Source organism: Camellia sinensis, chromosome 9 (assembly GCF_055761805.1).
Source record: "Camellia sinensis isolate YWXY chromosome 9, ASM5576180v1, whole genome shotgun sequence".
Taxonomy (NCBI): Eukaryota; Viridiplantae; Streptophyta; class Magnoliopsida; order Ericales; family Theaceae; genus Camellia; species Camellia sinensis.
The window spans coordinates 184,991,821-185,005,438 of NC_138969.1; the positions used below are offsets into that span (position 1 = coordinate 184,991,821).

At 35.6% G+C, this 13,618-nt stretch overlaps 1 long non-coding RNA gene across 1 annotated transcript; it reads left to right on the top strand.

Annotated features, from left to right (window-relative positions):
* Positions 1-8,324: 8,324 nt before the first annotated feature.
* LOC114267684 (uncharacterized) lies at positions 8,325-12,332 on the top strand. Its single transcript, XR_003631032.2, has 3 exons — positions 8,325-8,793; positions 9,691-9,882; positions 12,091-12,332. It is a non-coding gene; the product is annotated as an uncharacterized LOC114267684 (long non-coding RNA).
* Positions 12,333-13,618: the final 1,286 nt, after the last annotated feature.

The window sequence follows — 13,618 nt, forward strand, 5'->3', positions numbered from 1 at the left end:
GAGAAAGGGGATATACTCCATTGTTTGGGAGGAGATAGGGGATGGACTCCATTGAGAATTAAGTTGGCCGGAGTGTCCAGTGTGAAAGTCCCGAAATCTCATGTATACATAGGTGTCGATTCCTGCGAACAAAATATCTGTAAAATGGCAAGGTTGAAGTGCTTGTATGATAGTTATGTGATTGAACCACTAAGTTGTAGTTTCGGTTGGGTTATTTGGAAAAATTATACATTTGGTATATGACTTGAATGAAATGAAATGATACAAAATGAATAAGTGGAAATGGAATGAGATGTAAGTATCAGTACTGAATGATCGTGGGAAGAATGTAATTCGATCATAAATATTGAACGTTTATTTGAAACTTATATCTTAATTAAATCTCATATATTGTGTTAGACTATCTCTGCTAGGCTTTGGCTCACCCTACTTGGGAAACTACTTTCAGGTACCGGTGACATGCTTCCTCAAAGGACATAACTTGGGAGGACCTAGGAGCTGGAGGCTCTCTTTTGTTATTTAAATGTTGAAATGTTTATTCAAGCCTCGAGCTTAATATATATACAGAGCATTTGACTCTCTCTTTTATTGCAACCAAGTCATATCTTCGAAAGATATAAGCTCGTAGGACATTTATTTTGTTGACTTTGAATGATGTTACATGCTATAGATTCAGGATGGATATTTATGAATGTATATTGCATGTATTATCTTTTGTAATACGAACTCTGATGATTGGGAATATAACAATTCTATTATGCTTGTTTATCTTATGAGTTGGATTATTTGTATTTTTTGGGGCGTTACAACTTGCTATCAAAGCGTACCGGGTTTGAATACTTTGGGTACGTGGGAAGTGGTTAGTACCATAATGAATTTGTCTCGCTTGTTATAGACTTAAGTATAGACGATATGTGTTTATATGATAACATGCTTACATGATTATATGGGTATGAGATTTAGTTCCTAAGATGTTGATTGGGTCTACGGGTTTCTGGAAGTCCTATTAGAAGAGCACTTGATCACTGCTGCTTCTAATTGGAACTCTAGCAATGTCGCGGGATAATCATTATCTAGGAAGGAAATTTTTATGTGTTTATGTGGTGATGTGCTTATGTTGAGTGAATTACTGTTGTCCGTCATATTAGGACGTTAGTGAATTAGCTTCGGCATATTTATTAATGTGCTAGCCTCTTTTGTTTCCTTTATTAGGCTGTCAGGACGTGGTCGTGGTGGTAGGCGTGGTAGACCTAGGAGGCACAAGATGCCTATATCAGATGAAATTCCGGTGTAGGAAGAAGGGGTTGGTCAGGCCAATGTGGCTGAACCAGTAGGTTAACAGGTCATGGGCACCTTAGCCCGCGAGATGGCCAGAGCATTGAGGGAATCTATGGACATTCTTAGAGCTGAGAATCAGGTCTAGGCCCAAGTAGTTGAGGCAGGGCCATCTTTTCTAAAGAGAAAGTTTTTTCGGTCGAACTCGGAAGAGTTTTTGGGTGACCCAAAGAAGCCACTGAAGGCAGATGAGTGGCTTGAACAGATAGTGAAGACATTTGAGATGCTTGGCATCGAGGACGGACAGTTAAGAGTGACATTAGCGTCTTTCCAACTAAAGGGGAATGCGGGTCAATGGTGGAAGTATGTGCAGGGATGCGTTGGAGAGACTTGGAAGGCTTTTGTCAGCGCCTTTCAGAAAAAGTTTTTACCTTCCATGGTTAGGGAAAAGCTGAGGGACCAGTTCTCTAAGCTGGTGCAGTTGAAGACGCATGTGGTAGAGTTCGAAGCCACATTCACTAGCCTCTCTAGGTTTGCACTTGAGTTGGTGGCGACTGAAGAGCGCCATTGTCTGGAGTTCGAGAAGCGGTTAAAGATCAGGCCCATGTTCAGAGTGGTCGGATCCATGATTACGGATTATGGGCACCTTGTGGAGGCGGCGGCCCATCTTGAGACTATCATGCATACAGAGGAGGAGAGAATGAGGGGCTCCAGGAGGAGTCGAGATAATCAGGGAGACAGTAAGAGGCAGAAGGGTTCTAATCCCCAGCAGTCCCAGAGAACTCAGTTGAGGTCTACTTTTCTAGTGCCGAGTTCGGGTTCTGCGAAGGGTGCCAGGGGGATTTTACTTGTTTTAAGTGTGGTCAGTTAGGTCACAAGTCTCTAGCTTGCCCACAGAGAGGAGGAGGGCAGTGAGCAGCTTCATCTTCGACTCGTTCTCAAGGCCAAGGTCAAGGAAAAAACCAGTCGCTCACTTGTTATCAGTGTGGGCAAGTAGGTCACTTGAAGAGGTTTTGCCCATAGTTGGGTGGCATGTCTGGTGCGTCTAGTTCGAAGCAGACACAAAGCCACCAGCCAGCACAGGCCTCCAGGGCCAATCAGGGAGCCTCTTTGGCTCAGTCAGTGCAGCAAGCCTATGCTCCAAGGGGTGAGCAGGTAGATCAGAGGCCAACAGGGCGTGTGTATGCTATCACAGCGCTAGATCTTGTGCCTACTCCTTCTGTAATGAGAGGTACCTTCTTGTTCACTACAACAAAAGTAACCTATGGTGACGAAAAGTAGTGAAGAAAATAAATTTCGTCACTAAATAAGAATAATTCGTAACGAATTACAAAATTTTGTCACATATAATAGAAAAATGAAAATAATAGGTGACGAAATTTATTTTCGTCAACAAATACTTCTTTTTAGGTGAGGAAAAAATAAGTTTTGTCACCGAAAGTTTTCGGCTAATTTTTTTTTGGTGGTGCCAAAATTTTGAGACTTTTGGTGAGAAAAAAATTTGTCACCAATTATAAAATTATTAGTGAAGAATATATTTTCGTCACCAATAATTATATATATATATATATATATATATATATTTTGAGAAACTTGATTTTAAATATTTTAAGACCATTTGGTGATAAATATATTTTTATCACTGATAATTTTTAATATTTTGAGGTTTTTTAGTGAGGAAATTATTTTGTCACTAATTTTGGAAGGAAAATTTTGACATATTGGGCGGTAATGAAAAAAATAGACTACTAACTCCCCGTCCCCTTTTTATTGTTTATCAATTTTCCTTCCCCATTTTTTTTCTCTCTCTCACTCTCAAAACCAAACACAAGTTAATTAGTTCTTTAAGTAACCTATGGTAACGAAAGTAGTGGAGAAAGTAAATTTCGTCACTAAATAAGAATAATCCGCGATGAATTATAAAATTTTGTCATATATAATAAAAAAGTAAAAATAATAGGTGACGAAATTTGTTTTCGTCAATAAATACTTCTTTTTAGGTGAGGAAAAATTATACTTCGTCACCAAAGGTTTTTCGTCTAATCTTTTTAGTGAGAAATATATTTTTGTCACCAATAATTTTAAATATTTTTTTTTGAAAAAATTGATTTTAAATATTTTGAAACTATTTGATGAAGAATATATTTTTGTCGTCAATTATTTTAACATTTTAAAATTTTGGGGGAGAAAATTATTTTATCACCAATTTTGGAGGAGAACTTTGTGATATTGGCGGTGATGAAAAAAAAAAATCCTACTAGTTCCCCTCCTCTTTTTTTTTTTGGTGCTTAATTTTTCCTCTCATCCCTCTCTTGCAAAACATACGTTCTCTGTCTTCAGCCCCCCTTCTTCTCCTTCAGCGCTGCCACCAATGTCACCCGTTCTCCTCCTTCAGTGCCGCCACCGATGTCACCTGCGTTCTCCTCCGAGCAATCATCAGTGCCGTCAGCGTTGCTTATTCGATTATTTCTCTATTTTTCTCTTTTCAGGTATAGATCCTCTCTCTCTCTCTCTCTCTCTCTCTCTCTCTCTCTCTCTTCCTCTCCCTCTCCCTCACTCGATTTCTCTATTTTTCAATCTTTATTTTCCTTAATTTTCAAAACTAATTTCATTGTTTTCCCTAATTTTGAAAACTACTCAGACACATAGTGTCCCATATATTATTTTTTCAGACTAGCTATGAAAAAATGAGTAATTGAATATAGACTTGTTAAGTTAATAACTCGTTCATGTTATTTGCTTTATATGCAATTAACTTAAAATATTAAATGTAACAGATTTACTAAAAAAATAAAGATTAAGGACACATATAAATTCTAGATAAATGTATTTTATGTAACTTGATTAGGGATTGCCAATATGTTAAAATGTATTTTATGTACCTCCATTAGGGATTGCCAATAATTATTGAAGCCATGAATATGGATTTTTCGCTCTTTTCAGTGCTTATCTGAATTCTTATCTGATTTCTTCCACCCCTTTATTGTTGTTTAATTAACAAGATACACTGACTCTTGCCTCTCTGGTTCTAGTGGGGTTATAATGATAAAGTAACATAGAGGAAAGAGAGGGACAAGAAATAGGGTTCCAAAATTCGTTGGAAGGGGAAAGGGGTTCTTTAAACCGTGTTCTGATTGACTGCTAATTAACCGAATAGCTGTGGTGATCGAAGGCGAACACAGTGGTCCTGATGCCCTTTCAAGGTTCTTCAAAGCTTTACTGCAGTGTCCCAACACAGAGAGAGGATCACAACCGAACGATGCACTCAAAATAGAGGGAGGATCACAATCAATTGCTGTGAGAGGCGAATGGTGCACTCATATCTTTGGCGGCGAGACTAGTTCGACGGTAAGGCACTCATCTCATCTCTCTTCTCTTCCTTTCGCTGTGAGAGGTTGCTGTTGCTGTTGCTATATATATATATATACTTGAACACTTGACAACAGGCATGAACTCGTACTTAGCGATGCTCGTATCTGGGGCTGCTTCAAAGCTTATAGAACCCCCATTTTTTTTCCTGTTCTGATTGAATTCTTCAAAAGTTGGAAACTTGAATTTGAAAGAGAACTCAGGTGTCTGCTTTTGGTCAAACCCATCCGAAAATTCATTTGTCTTCTTGTTTGGATTCAACCCTTGTATATCCATGGTTGTAACTCTGTTTTTGGCTCAATAGGAATCGAATCTTTAAGACCGTTTTCTGCAGAAGAAACCTCCGATTGGTTTGAGTTGTCCTCTGATGACCTGTTATTTCTTTTGAATCTGCAACAAACAAAATAATCAGAAACAACATAAGATTTTAAAACAAGTAAGATTTTTTTAATTACCATAAAAATAGAAAAAGAAAATTAAAGAAAGAGTTTTGAAATACCTGATAAGTTATCTCTTGAAGAAATTGAAAAGAGGAAAAAAGTAGGTAGAGACAGAGAAGTAGAAAATGCCGACAAAGAGAACAAATTTTTGGTACAAGAACTGTGTATCAGAACCCATATCCACTGAATCGAAATGGGTATACACCACACAATTAATCATTCACTCACCCATCAAGTTAGTGTCTTATTACTGATGTACTTCAGTTGTTTGTGTGTATATCTGTGCTGATTCAATCTTATACTTGTCTCATATGCCCTTTCACATGTTATTTGATATTTATTGATGATTTTTGAGTCAGTCCTAATTTTAAAAGCAGTTTTCTTTTGGGCTTTAACTATGACATTGTTTACCCTTGATCTATAGAATGTCCTTGTGTTATGCCAAGCATTTTTCATCTAATAAAATTCCTTTTCTTATGCCAAACAGAAGGAACATGATGACTAAATTGCTGATAGCTTCTGGTGGACAATAGAGATAACTGAATAGAAATGGGAGGCTGTTGCTGCTGCTGTTCTAAAGGAGGGGGACTGAACAGTTCGCCACCATTCTATCATGTCAGTAATATCTCCCTTACACAGGATTATTTTAATTTTTTGGCATCAACTGATCTTAACCTTTATAGCTTTAGCAGAATTTTGTGCCTAGCACAATCTTGGTTTACGTGGCATAGTTGTTTTGCATATAGGGTGAAACATCATTTTGCTATCTAGAATTTATTCTATTTTAGGATTCAGCTACTTAATGAGATAATAGGGAACTCGAATTTCTTACTTTACTGTCATTTGCCAGTGGTTACTTGTATTGAAGTTAATTATGTGATGCTTTTTTCTCTTTTTAATCGGTAATGGTATAGTTCGGACTTAATTTTATTAGGTTTTGGTGCAGATACTGCAATTTTGTTTCCTTGTGCAAGCTCTTGTCAGCTAGAAGATATGAGGGATCTTTAGTTGCTTTTGAACTTGGGAATTCAAGGCTTTTTCCAAGTCTAGAGTGAACTAGATTTGCTATAAACTATTTGCACTACAACAAAATTGACTTTTCACGGCACCACATCAACGACATACAATGCATGCAAGCCGTAATTTCTCACTTTTACGACTTGCTTTTTTTGCATGTCGTAAATAATAGACTAACCACGAAGTGTCTATTGCGCAGGCCGTTAATGGTAAAAATGATAATTTTTTCACGGGTTGCATTGCGTGCCGTAATTGATAAAGCTTTCTATGACATACATATAGCATGCCATTAATACATCAGTTATATACGGCACACGTCTGCCAGTCATTAAAAATAAGTCACTTTTTACGACTTACTGTGTGGGTCGTGAATGGTATCCCAAAATACTTCAGGCACCAAAACCCAATTTTTTTGGCGCCACTTATCAAAAAAAAAATATTTAATTTATTTTTTTATTATCAAACAGATTGATACAATTAAAAAAAAAAAGAAAAGAAAAAAAACACACAGTTTCTAAGAAGAGAGGGAGACGTAGGTGAAGGGCAAAGGTTTCTTCAAACACTTCTTCAATCAATTGAATCGGTGGAGATCCATTGACGCAGTCTGCTTCGACTTACTATGAGAAGAAAAGTCCATTGACACAGTCTGCTTCAACTGCTTCGACTTGGACTTGGCTTCAATTTGTAGTCTGCTTTGACTCTCTCTTCTATTTCTTCTTCCTGAAACCCTTGTTTCGTCTCTCTCTCTCTCTTTGACTCTCTGTCTCTCTCTTAGTATATATATATATATATTTATATCCCCCTCCTCCCTTCTCTTCTCTACTTTTCTATTTGTTTTTATGCACTGTGGAATCTATCCCTTTCTGTGCTTGAACTGATGGATAGATGAAATGCATTTGCTATTTGTTTTTATATTAGGTGTTTGAGTTGTAAGAACTAGATTAATGTTGTAAGAGCTTTGAGCATTTGAATGAATATTTTATGCCTATGTGAGCAGTGTACTTTGCATCTAGCTTTATATCTTAAGCGGCTAGCTTACTGGTTCTAGCAAAGGTTTTCTTGTCATAATGTCATTGCCGCACCATTATTTATTTATTCTTTTAATAATTTGCGGCAAAGGGCTTGTTGCATAATGTAGATGCTATGGATGTATGAACTGTGCTAGAGTGTTTGCTGGGCAGAATGCTTGACTCTGGACTTACAGTTTGGATTAGCATTGTTTAACCCAAACAGATCTCATTAGTCATTATTTAAAATAAAATTTAAGTGCACAAATTCCAATCACAAAACACAATTTTCTCACATAAAGCATCGTATTAAATAGTATCCAAATGTATCACTAAAAATTGAAAAATTCATTCAACAATTAAGAGAAAATGGCACAAATCAATCATACCTATATAATTTAGCATCTCTAGATCTGTTAATCTGTTGCTGTTGCTATTACTGGGGTAGTTCAGTTGGGTCATTTGCTTTGTTACTTTGGTGTTGTAATTGGTTTGTTGTGTAGTGTTGTGGAGGTTGGTTTCTCATCAACTTCCTGGGGTGCTAGCATATGATTGGGCTTGCGTTTGGGTGCCAACCTAGTTGGGATGCATTTGTTCGCTATGATGCTTGTGCACCCTCTCTTGTTTTTGTTGTAATCTTTTCCATCAATAAAGTTTTCTTCTTATTTTAGGTTCTTTAAGTGTCTAGTGGCTAGCATTTAGCTGCCTGCTCATTGGCTTATGGTTTTATCAAATACATGTTTTTTATAAGTAAATATTTCTGGTTTGATTAAACATATCATAACTTCACATCGCTGTGAATCACTTGATTATTCTGAAGGTGAACCTTATTGTGAATTCTATTTATATATATATATATATATATATAATTTGCTGTGGCAGTGTGCATCTGCACCTTATGCGCAAGTAGTTGCTTGTTTTCTACGAATTGGGGGGAATTAGTTGCTGTCTAATGGACTTGCTTTTTGATATCATTTTCTGCTATGTCCTATGTGAAGTTATTAATAATGTTTGAAACTGGAAGTAGTGGCAAACCTGGTTTGGTTTCCCCTAACGTGTGAGTATGCCAACATAGGGTCTTTGATAATAATAATAAGGTTTACTTACCGTTGTACTAAAAATTAATGTTGTGGTAAAAGATTGGCTCTATTAGATTTTGGAAAAAAGTGACTTTCTTGTATGGGGTTCAAAGGTTGACTGTTATTCCGGGAAGGTTTTTAATTTTTTACAGAAAAGAAAATAGTATTTGACATGAATTGATGCTCTCTTTACCTTCTCTCACAATGATGGTTCTGTTATCTTATGGAGAGCTTGTTTCTATTGGACAAGATTTTTAGTGTCATGTTCATTGCCATCTCTATGAAATGGCCAGAATTTAGGAATTCATTTGAGTTGCTGTGACATTTTTGAAGTTTTTTTAATTTTTGGTGCTGAAACACAGTAGGTGCTTAGGTGGAGTTGAGCCTAAGCTATGGACGTGGCTGTGGACGGATGGGCAGGGGTCCAAGGGGTGGTGGCAATCAGGCATAATGATTAGGGGTTGGTGTGCTTTGCTCTAGCTGAATGTTTGCCATGGCTTTGCTCCATCAGATCTGGTCTCAAGCTAAATACATACTGGGCCACTAGCTACCACTTCCATTAGTGCCATTACCAAATTTGAAATCCGAAGCTCTAAGCGCGTTATGGTTCATCTTCTTTCCCCTTTTCTTGTATCCATTTTATTAATCATGGATTGTGTTGAAAATTTCAGGAATTGACAAATGGATGACTAAGAAAAGCATGACAAATGTATATATTGAGATTTTATACGTGCACACACACACATATATATACCTATTTTATTATATGAAGCTTACATCCCATATGGTGGGAACATTGTCTTTTTTTTTTTTTTTTCTTCCAAGGATGCCCTTCACATTAAGTGACTGCCACGATTGAGTAACTACTGACTTGTTTTTTTGTCATTTACCAAACTGCCCAAAACTGCTAAGCATTTTTTTTTTTCAAATGGCCCCTCAATCAGCAAACCATCCAAAAATTTAATTGTAAAATTGCAGACACATTGCTTTTGTACGCACCGCTTGTATATTTATGTGAGTGTGTGCATATCAAGCAGTCCTATAGTTAGATTGAAAGATGGGGAGAGTTTTGGAGCTCCAGAAGGTTTCAAAGATTAATACATTGCTTAACTTTTACTTCATACATTTTTGGGTAGTTAACTGTGCCTTCCTTTTTTAGTTTCCACAATAGGTTTTGTTTTCCAAAGGTTGGCATCACGACATTTATTTCATCGCTGGTTTCGTTTGCTATTGTTCTTGGAACATGGAATTTTTTATTTTATTTTATTTTATTCATGAATGTTTCCCACTTATTATGGTAAGGTGGATATTAATATGGGAAGATCAAGTTCCCTCCAAAGTATTCATTTAAACCTCCAGGAATCAGATGTCGTGATTCTGTCTGCTTAAATTTTTCCAGAAAAAAATATTTTGATACTTTTTTAGCAGCTTCATGTGTTTTTTTTTTTTTTAACATTTTCACTAGGTTTCTTTAACTGAAAATTACATTTGTTTCCATTGTAGTATGACTACTCCAAATGGAGAATTTATGACACAAAAGAAACTCTGCTTGTCTATGAGTGATTATAAGTGCCGTTAAATATCATTGGTCTAGGAATCATCTGTTCGTTTTAATAAACTGATTTTATTTTCATCTCCTTTCTATCATTTTTCAGTTCATCCAGAAAGTTGGAATCCGATGTGCTCTGTATCAAGGTAATACATTGTCATTGATGAAAAAACAGATGTCATTGTTTGTAACCATTTAATCCGATGTGCTCTGTTCTTTCTCGTTTTATGATTCTACTACCATAATTCTTATTTAACTTACTAGTTGAAGAACAAAAAAAATCAGATAATCGCAAATGGGGGCCAACTGCCAGAGTTGCCATGTGTTTACAAATCTATACACTTTAATGATGTCACAAAGCAGTGGATTTCTCCGGAGTGCGAAAAGAATTATGTATGTATACTTACCTTTTGTATTAGGATGATTGCAATTTTTATTGTATCTTTATTCATTTTTTTTTTTAAATAGCAGGATAATATGATAAAGATCCAAGCTGAACATTGCTCCCAACCTGGTGTGGTTCCAATTACTTTGGAGGAGCTATTTGTGAAGGTGCTCAAGCCAAGGTCGAGATATGTTAAAGGACTTGGGTTGAGGCGTTCTTTCTCTGTTAGGACTACCAGTGCTTCGACTGACAGTGACTATGTGAGGCGTCTAGAGATGGAAATACAAGAGCAAAAGGAGGAAATTTAGTCACAAAAAGAGGAAATTCAAGCACAAAATAAAGAGATAAGGAAGATGAATGGGTCGATTGACAAGAATTTTGAGATGACATCAAGCATTATGGAATTTCTTAAGAAGCAAGGTTTTAAAGGACAATTTAGAGGAGCAGGTATCCCATGAACTCGTACATTGCCTTTTCGGTGAGTCTCGATTGTTTTATCTTTTTATTTTTCTCATGTTGGTTAGTATATACTAGTTAAAGTACAACAGTTTTACTACTTATTAACTAAGATTTAACAAGTTTTAAGATGTATTTAATGAAAATAGATTCATTATCAAAATTCTTACTTAGCATGGCCCTAGTTAAAACACACACTAACCAAAGTAGAGACAAAACTATGTGTTTATTTTTTTGTGTATTTTTGCTAGGTAGTGTTGGAGTTGCTCTAAGTTAGTGATGTGATTAATAGTGGGTGTGTCTTTGATTGAGTTTTTCACAGTAGAAGAAATGAAGGAACATTTATTGAGTCTCAGGCAGTGGGTTGGTCAGGTTTGTATATCACTTTGTGATTGCTGCTGTTTTGTATATATCGTTAGGATGGTTTAGCATAATAAGAACTTTTAATAGATTGATCCATTTGAAGGTTTCCCCTATACTCAACTTAGTGATGCCACATTTCAACCACTTTGTCCTGGCTAAAGAAGTCTTTTCTTGAGATCATGTGCTTTCTCACAACTTACATTCATGTCTGTTGGTCTATCTCTTGTTCTTAAGGCTTCAACTTCTCCCTCTTAGTGGTGTTGTCCTTGTTATTTGACACAAACATTCAATTTGTGTTAGCCAACCAATCATATATTGTCTTCATTGTGCTCAATTGGACTATATAAGAAGCAAAGGAGAAATATTTAACAAACTTTATTTTTACCTGGTGTTAGATTGAGTTGCATATCCTGACACCCACAAAAAGGGAGGTGCAGAATTCAAGTCCCTGTTAGGACCCACTCTATCAGAAAAGAACTAATCTTTGTAATTTAGTTTCCAGGACTTGTTGTTTTCATTTTGCCTCAGATAAATTTATTTGCACCTCATTTGTGTAAGATTCCCGTTACTTAAAATGTTTATAAAGAAATATATAAATAATATTAGCCAAAAGCAGCCAAAATTAAAAACCAAAAAGTCAAAAAAATCATGAGCATGTTTATAAATAAAAAATAAAAAATCACAATGATTCTTTACCAAAGACGATTTGATCAAGGCTTCTGTTGGGTACAAATTCATAAACAAGAAGGCATTGAGGGGTTTTAATGGTACAACCCAAAAGTCTTACAAGGTTCTTGTGTTGAATTCCACTGATCAAATTTACCTTATTGAAGAAGTCATCGGCCCATTGTCGTGTATCAAATGTACCTCAATGCTACGTTATATTTTGGAGCTATTATATATATATATATATATATATATATATATATATATTCTGCCATTAGTGATAGTGATATATGGTATTCTTGCAATCTTTTGGCATCTTATGTTATCTGTGTCGTTTTATCATCAAGGATCACCTCAACTCTTTGAATTTTTGATTTGTTATATGCATTTCTACTAAATTGGTTTATAAAATAAAATTATTTATATATAAGTTTAGATGTAATTGATAATATATTAATGTTTTCTTTGTTTATTTTCTTTGCAGATTGGGTTTTGATGACGTTTGGAAGCATACTTGCAAATGAAGTTCAACTGTTGAATTTTGTTTCCTGAATTGATACTTAGTTGTAGTTGCAAATTAAGATTGAGAGTTGATTTTTTTTGTGGATTCCACGTTAGTTCATTTTGGGATTTGCTTTGATGGTTTTTTTGTTTTACTTAATGGTTTATATTATTAAAATTGTTTGATGGATATATTTTGATTTATAATATAAATTGTTTAGTGAATTTTTTTGTGGAGTGATGTATAATAGCTAGTGGATTTCTTAGTACAATTAAAAGGCTATTGGGATATCAGTAGAGATATTTGTGAAATAATAATTGAAATTGAAATATAAAATATGGAACAGGTTTAGTGACGAATTTGTTTCGTCATATGTACTTGTTATTATGACAAAGTGATTATTCGTCGTTAATGAACATTTTTTGTGACAAAATTTATTGCAGTATATATATGAAAGTTTTCATTGATTTTGTTGTTTGGTGACGAAATATATTTCGTCACATATATATATATTTGCGACAAAATATATTTCGTCACTTATATAAATATATTTGTGACAAAATATATTTCGTCACCCATGTATGACTTTTGGAGACGAAAAATTTCGTCACCTTTACATATTACTGTGACGAAATTATTTCTTCATCAATGATCAACATTTGTGACAAATTTATTCGTCAATTAAAATTATAAATATGGTACTGAATAATTATTTGGTGACGAAAATGAGAATTTTTGGCGACAAAATCTTGTTTTATTGGTGATAAAAAAATTCGTCACTGAAGTAATTTCATTAGTGACGAAATTATTTTTTGTCACGGTGGTTTTTAGTGACAAGCATTCAATGACGAAACTGGTGACGAAAATATTTCCTCACAAATATCTATAGTGACGAAATTAGTTCTTTCGAGACAAAAAATTTCGTCATTCAAGACCCAACTTGTTGTAGTGTTTGCAATTCAGTTGCCAATGTATTGATTAATATGGGTGCATCCCATTCATTTATTTCGTCTACATTTGCATCGGTTTTGGATTTGGAGTTGGCACAGTTAGCATCTCCTATTTGTGTAGAGTCACCTATTGGTGGTGAGGTTGTCTTGAAACAGGGATGTTGGGGTTGTGACATAGAGGTCGCCGATCGTCGGCTTTCATTTGCATTTGTTTGGCTTGACATGTCTAGATTTAATGTTATTTTGGGTATAGACTGGTTATCATCATACCGGGCTATTATAGATTGTTGCCGGTAAAAGGTTACTATATGTACCTCGAGCGGTGACTACTTTTATTTCTTGGAGGACCGGGTGGATAGAGTCTTATCATCGGTATATGATCCGCGTGGGCGGAGTGAACTTAATTGTCTCCTTGCTAGTATTCTGAGTAGTGAGTGTGATGCAGGCCGGGTTGAGTTGCCAAGGGTGGTTTGTGAATACCCCGATGTCTTTCCCGAGGACCTTACTAATTTACCACCTCACCGAGAGGTCGAGTTCTCTATTGATTTAGTGCCTGGCAC